We start from the raw sequence: 6,005 nt of genomic DNA, 5'->3' as shown, positions 1-6,005 counted from the left end.
AAAAAAAAAAAAAAAAAAAGTGGCCGGGCGTGGTGGCGAGCACCTGTAGTCCCAGCTACTCAAGAGGCTGAGGCACAAGAATCACTTGAACCTGGGAGGTGAAGGTTGCAGTGAGCTGAGATCATGCCATTGCACTCCAGCCTGGGCAACTGAGCAAAACTCCATCTCAAAAAAAAAAAAAAAAAAGGAAAAGAAATCGGGTTTTATTTAATTTTTTTAGAGGTGGGATCTTGCTATGTTGCCCAAGCTGGTCTTCAACTCCTGGCCTCAAACAATCCTCCTGCCTCAGGCTCCCAAAGTTCTGCGATTATAGGTGTGAGCCACCATGCTGGCCAAGTCTGGTTTTATTTTTATTTTTTTATTATTATTTTTTAAAAATAGAGATGAGGTCTCATTATGTTGCCCCGGCTGATCTCGAACTCCTGGGCTCAAGTGATCTCCTACCTCAGCCTCCCAAAGTGTTAGAATTACAGTCATGAGCCACCACAGTGGGCCCAAATCTGGTTTTAGAATTCTAATTTGTGAAGGCTTGTGCTTGTTCTTGTCTGTGTGTCAGGGGTGGAATCCTGAAGGAATCATAGCAGAAGCTCAGCAGGCCTCACTTAGAGGGAACCTCTTGTCTGTTTTGTCACGTTAAAACTCAGATACTGAGGGGAGTAACTGGTGTTTGTGTCTTTGTCGTGTGTATAATTTCGTCTGGGCAATACAGGAAATGCTTTTTTTTTTGAGACAGAGTCTTGCTCTGTCACCCAAGTTAGAGTGCAGTTGTGCGATCTCGGCTCACTGCAGCCTTCGCCTCCCGGGTTCAAGCAATTGAAACAGCCTTTGCAAAATTATGACTGAGATAGTGAAAGAGATCTAACTTAACTGACTCCACCTTGCTTCTAACTTCCAAGCTGTCCTTGTTCATTCCTAGGTGTAGACTGAACTAACTTTGGGAGAAACTTGGTTTACAGTTTATAGTTTAAACAAAAACAGTAACAGCCTTTTCCCAAAGCAGACCTCCCTCTTGTCTGGGGACTAGATTGCCTTTGTAGGACTAACATTAGCCACAAGATTAGAAATTATGGTTTAGGAGTCATGCAGCTGGATGCTACAAGATTCTGACCCTTCCTAAACTGCTCCTAAAATCAATGCTTGATATATTTTGCAGACCTTGCACTTCAGCTGGCACCACCCAGATCAATAAACTGGCTCATCTGATCTTGTGGTCCCCACCCAGGAACTGACTCAGCACAAGAAGACAGCTTTGACTCCCTATGATTTCTTCCCTGACCAATTAGCACTCCTGGCTCACTGGCTTCCCTTCACCCACCAAGTTATCCTTAAAAACTTTGTTCCTCGAATGCTGATTTGAGTAATAATAAAACTCCAGTCTCCCTCACAACTGGCTCTGCGTGAATTACTCTTTCTCTCTTGCAATTCCCCTGTCTTGATGAATTGGCTCTGTCTAGGCAGCAGGCAAGGTGAACCCCTTGGGTGGTTACACTATTCTCATGCCTCAGCCTCCCAAGTAGCTGGGATTACAGCATGCACCACCTGTACCTCCTGGTGTGTACCAGCTGTGCACCGGCGTTTTTTTTTTTTTTTTTTTTTTTTTTGTAGTGTGATCTTGGTGATCTTGGCTCACTGCAACCTCTGATCCTGGGTTCAAGCGATTCTCCTGCTTCAGCCTCCCGAGTAGCTGGGATTACAGATGTGCACCAACATGCCTGGCTAATTTTTTGAATTTTCAGTAGAGACAGGGTTTCACCATGTTGGCCACGCTGGTCTCGAATTCCTGACTTCAAGTGAGCCACCCACCTCGGCCTCCCAAAGTGCTGGGATTGCAGGCTTGAGCCACCCTCAGCAATTCATCCCACCAGAAGAAAAGGCTAAGGTAAATTTATCTGCATAGGAAACTGGTAAATTTATCTGCACAGAAAAACTGAACTACAAGGGATGAGGTACTTAACTTCCCACCTGAAAACCCAGGAATTTTTTTTTTCTTTCTTCATTGAGATTGGGTCTCTGTCGCTCAGACACGAGTGCAATGGCACGATATTGGCTCATTAAAGTCTCCCTCTGGGATCAAATGATTTTCCCCACTGCAGTCTCCTGAGGAGCTAGCACCGGTGCACACCACCCACCACCAGCCGAAAGCCTGGCTTATTTTTCTACTTTACATAGAAAAACAACTACAAGAAAAATGAAAATAAAACATACATACCGGCACACATATTATCTTTTAAACTGGTACAATCAGGAAAAAGTGCAAAGACAATCACTCCCCCACTACCACAAACCATGCAGTTTTAGCTTCATCACGTGTGGAGAAATCGAAGGTATCACCACATCCAGAGTGCAATGGGTAAATCTCACTCTGGGAGAATCTAGGAGAAAAACCCACCCTCATAAACATGGTATCTCCTCTACGGAGTAAGCATGAACTATTACTTACTACTATGCTACCTCACCATCGTCCTCAACACACTACTTAGTCATGGCAAATTGTATTGTGAGTTGTTTTTAGGCATCGCTTCCAAACGACCACTTCTTCGTATGACACATCTCAGACTACACCTTCTTTGATATTCGCTAGAAAAATTCTTCCGCGCGAAGAACGCACTAGAACCGGCAATCACTGCGCCCCTATCTACATATGCCCGCCTCTTATAGTGACGTCATCATCTGCTTCTTTACTCTTTGACTGAATTCCCTTCCAGATCAGTTCACTCTTAGCTACCGCTCACAAAGATTCAAAAGAAATCGCATTGTGTGATAAGAAAATTTTTTTTCCTTTTTTCTGCACAGGCTCATATAATAGAAGGAACCTTTGTTACTTTTTCAGAGAATTCATACAGCCATTAATTATCCAGACCTATTTCTCAAGTGTTTTTTTTTCCCTCCCTTCCTTCCTTTTCTCTTTCTTTCCCTCCCTCCCTCCCTTCCTCCCTCTCTTTCTCTTTCTTTTTTTCTTGTTGCCCAGGCTGGAGTGCAATGGCGTGATGTCGGCTCACTGCAACCTCCGCCTCTCAGGTTCAAGCAATTCTCCTGCCTCAGCCTCCCGAGTAGCTGGGATTACAGGAGCCTGCCACCACGTCCAGCTAATTGTTGTAGTTTTAGTAGAGATGGGGTTTCACCACGTTGGCCAGGCTGGGGTTGAACTCCTGACCTCAGGTGACCCACCAACCTCGGCCTCCCAAAGTGCTGGGATTACAGACAGAAGCCACCGCGCCTGGCCCTCAGTGTTCTTTTCATTTCACTTAAGAAATTGGAACTCACCACGATGAGGATGATGATGCCAAAACTAGATTGATGGCTCACATTTTCTACAGTACAAATACACGCTTAATAATTTAACACTTTAGGCCAGGCTCACGTCTGTAATCCCAGCACTTTGGGAGACCAAGGCGGGTGGATCACCTGAGGTCAGGAGTTCAAGACCAGCCTGACCAACATGGTGAAACCCCATCTCAAAATACAAAAAACTAGCTGGGTGTGGTGGCAGGCGCCTGTAATCCCAGCTGCTCAGGAGGCTGAGGCAGGAGAATTGCTTGAACCAGGACGTGGAGGTTGCAGTGAGCCAAGATCACACCATTGCACTCCAACCTAGGCGACAAGTAAAAAACTCCATCTCAAAAAATAATAATAACAATAATAATTTAACACTTTATTGAACTCAAAGCAACATTAAGCATCTTTGCCTTCATTGTACACAGCTGTACGGGAGCCCAGGGAAGGGAAGGCTGCATGGTTTTGCTTGGCGGGGAAGGTGTGCACCCTGCAGTCCTGCCGTGTTGTGGGAAGATTAGCCCATGTTCTGTCCGTTGCCGTAACCCCTAGGGTGGGTGTCTTTCCAGTCATCCCACTCTCGAGCTCTTTGGAGTGTTTGTTCATCATCTTCTTCCTCCTTTTCTTGATCTTTCTGTTGCTGAGTGGCTTTTCTGAATTCTTCTGATGTTGCCTTAGCTATTCCCTGATCTGGTAACACTGCATGTTTCTGATGTTGATCATACCAGTCACTCACTGTCATAGAAGCCAGACTTGGATAACCAGCACCAAATACTTTGGCTTGCGCCATGTTCTGAGTGAGAATGAAGGGTTTTATTAGAGGCTTCTCATGGCCAGATGAGTTCGAAGTGGATGCCTCTCTTGAAAAGTCTTTCTCTCCCAGGATCTTTATTTCCTGATCAATGCTCTCAATCTCTTCTAAGCTGGTTATCAAGCCACCTCTGAAGGTGAAGAAGATAATATTCATGAACACGCTCATCATTTGCTTGACCACTTTCCACAGCAGATTTCATTGTGGACAACCTATGCTTCAACTCCTTCTTCTGCTTGTATCTCTCTATTTTAGCCTGTCTTTGAGATGCCATAGCAACAAGGCTAGGATAAGCCGTGGAAATAATAGCAGTGTTATTTTCAGCTGAGTTGGTCTTGGTTTGGGGTAGCTCAAACTCGGCCACACGATAGTAATGGCACTGAGTTAAGTATTTTATAAAGTGTTCGCGAGCCTGCTGCAAATGATCTAGATGTTTACTGGGGTTGACTTGTTTCATGGTGAGGGCTCCTTGAAACGCTGGCACCATCAGGTACTTCAGGTCGGTGGAAGTAATCTCCTCCAAATCTTCATTTCGGCTAAACAAGTCGAGCTGCGATAACATTTTGGCAACCTTCTGAAGGAGGTCGAGGACCTTTAACACCTTTTCCTGGACTATCCGGGAACCGGTGGGTTCAGTCACTCCTTCGACTTCTTCCAGAAGCTGTTTGCTGGAATCGAACAGCTCGGGGAGCCGCGGTGGCGGCAGAAACTCGTCTTCAGCGGCTGCTATCTTGGGAAGGCTGACGTGAAATATTGATTCCTTCCCTTTCTGGACAGACGTAAAGATTCTGTGTGGATTTCTAACAACCAGTCTCAATCGGGCGCTGCCGAGCAGGGCAGTCAGGGAGGCGGTGGTGATGGGGTGACATAGGGGAAGGCAACGGAGTCGGTTGTGCCGGGTCTGAATCGCTGCTCCACTCTGGGTCTTCGTCAAACTTTGTCTCTCTGTTTTCGTTTCCTAAAATTGTAAAGTGGGAATAATACTGCCTGCCTGGCTCACAAAATTTGTGAGGACTGAATAAGAGAATGCATTTAAAATGCGGCTCCCCAACCCAGGCTATTCTGCCCCTCGACTGCTGCCCCCTGTACTTTGGAACCCCCAAACTGACTTTGCCAAGATTCAAGTATCTGCAGTTCCTGCCACACAGGCAAGTAGCATCAGGCCTGGATTTGGTAACAAACTGAGTGCGCTTATATGTGTATATCTGTGTATGTATGATGTACAAAGTACTGGGATTACAGGCGTAAGCCACCATGCCTGGCCTAAAATTCAGTTTTTAAAAATTACTGAGCGGCCGGGCGCGGTGGCTCACACCTGTAATCCCACCACTTTGGGAGGCCAAGGCGGGCGGACTATGAGGTCAAGAGACTGAGACCATCCTGGCTAACACAGTGAAACCCCATCTCTACTAGAAGTACAAAAAATTAGCTGGGCGTGGTGGCAAGCACCTGTAATCCCAGCTACTCAGGAGGCTGAGGCAGGAGAATTGCTTGTACATAATACATTTATATGTGTACAGATATACAGCACACATATTACACACACACACACACACATACACAGAATCAAACCAACTACATGACCAAATCATGACTAAATCAAAGGCCCCAAGTAAGTTGAGATGGAGAAACACAGCCCCTCAATATAGAATGTTATTTGGAGAGTTCCCTCACACGTGGGGAAGGGCAACATGGGCACACCTATTAATCTCAGATCATGGCTGTTCCTGCCAACTCAGGTGTGCTATCCTAAGACATGCCCCTCAGTTTGTGAGTCTCACCTCATCTCTGAATTTCCAACCATCCCTTAGCCTCATGGGGGTCAAGGAAGGAAGGGCTGATGCTCAGAAATATGAGAGTGACATATATACTCAGTAGTTTTTAAAAGCTGAGTTTTGTCATATAAGTTCACAGAGCAATT

The 6,005-nt window shown here is 45.7% G+C and overlaps 2 pseudogenes; both read right to left on the bottom strand.

Annotated features, from left to right (window-relative positions):
- Positions 1-2,242: 2,242 nt before the first annotated feature.
- LOC111537709 lies at positions 2,243-2,426 on the bottom strand (annotated as a pseudogene).
- A 1,364-nt stretch (positions 2,427-3,790) lies between these two features.
- LOC111537257 lies at positions 3,791-5,036 on the bottom strand (annotated as a pseudogene).
- Positions 5,037-6,005: the final 969 nt, after the last annotated feature.

Source organism: Piliocolobus tephrosceles, chromosome 16, assembly GCF_002776525.5.
Source record: "Piliocolobus tephrosceles isolate RC106 chromosome 16, ASM277652v3, whole genome shotgun sequence".
In the NCBI taxonomy this organism is placed as follows: domain Eukaryota; kingdom Metazoa; phylum Chordata; class Mammalia; order Primates; family Cercopithecidae; genus Piliocolobus; species Piliocolobus tephrosceles.
This window is presented reverse-complemented; position numbering and strand designations above follow the sequence as displayed.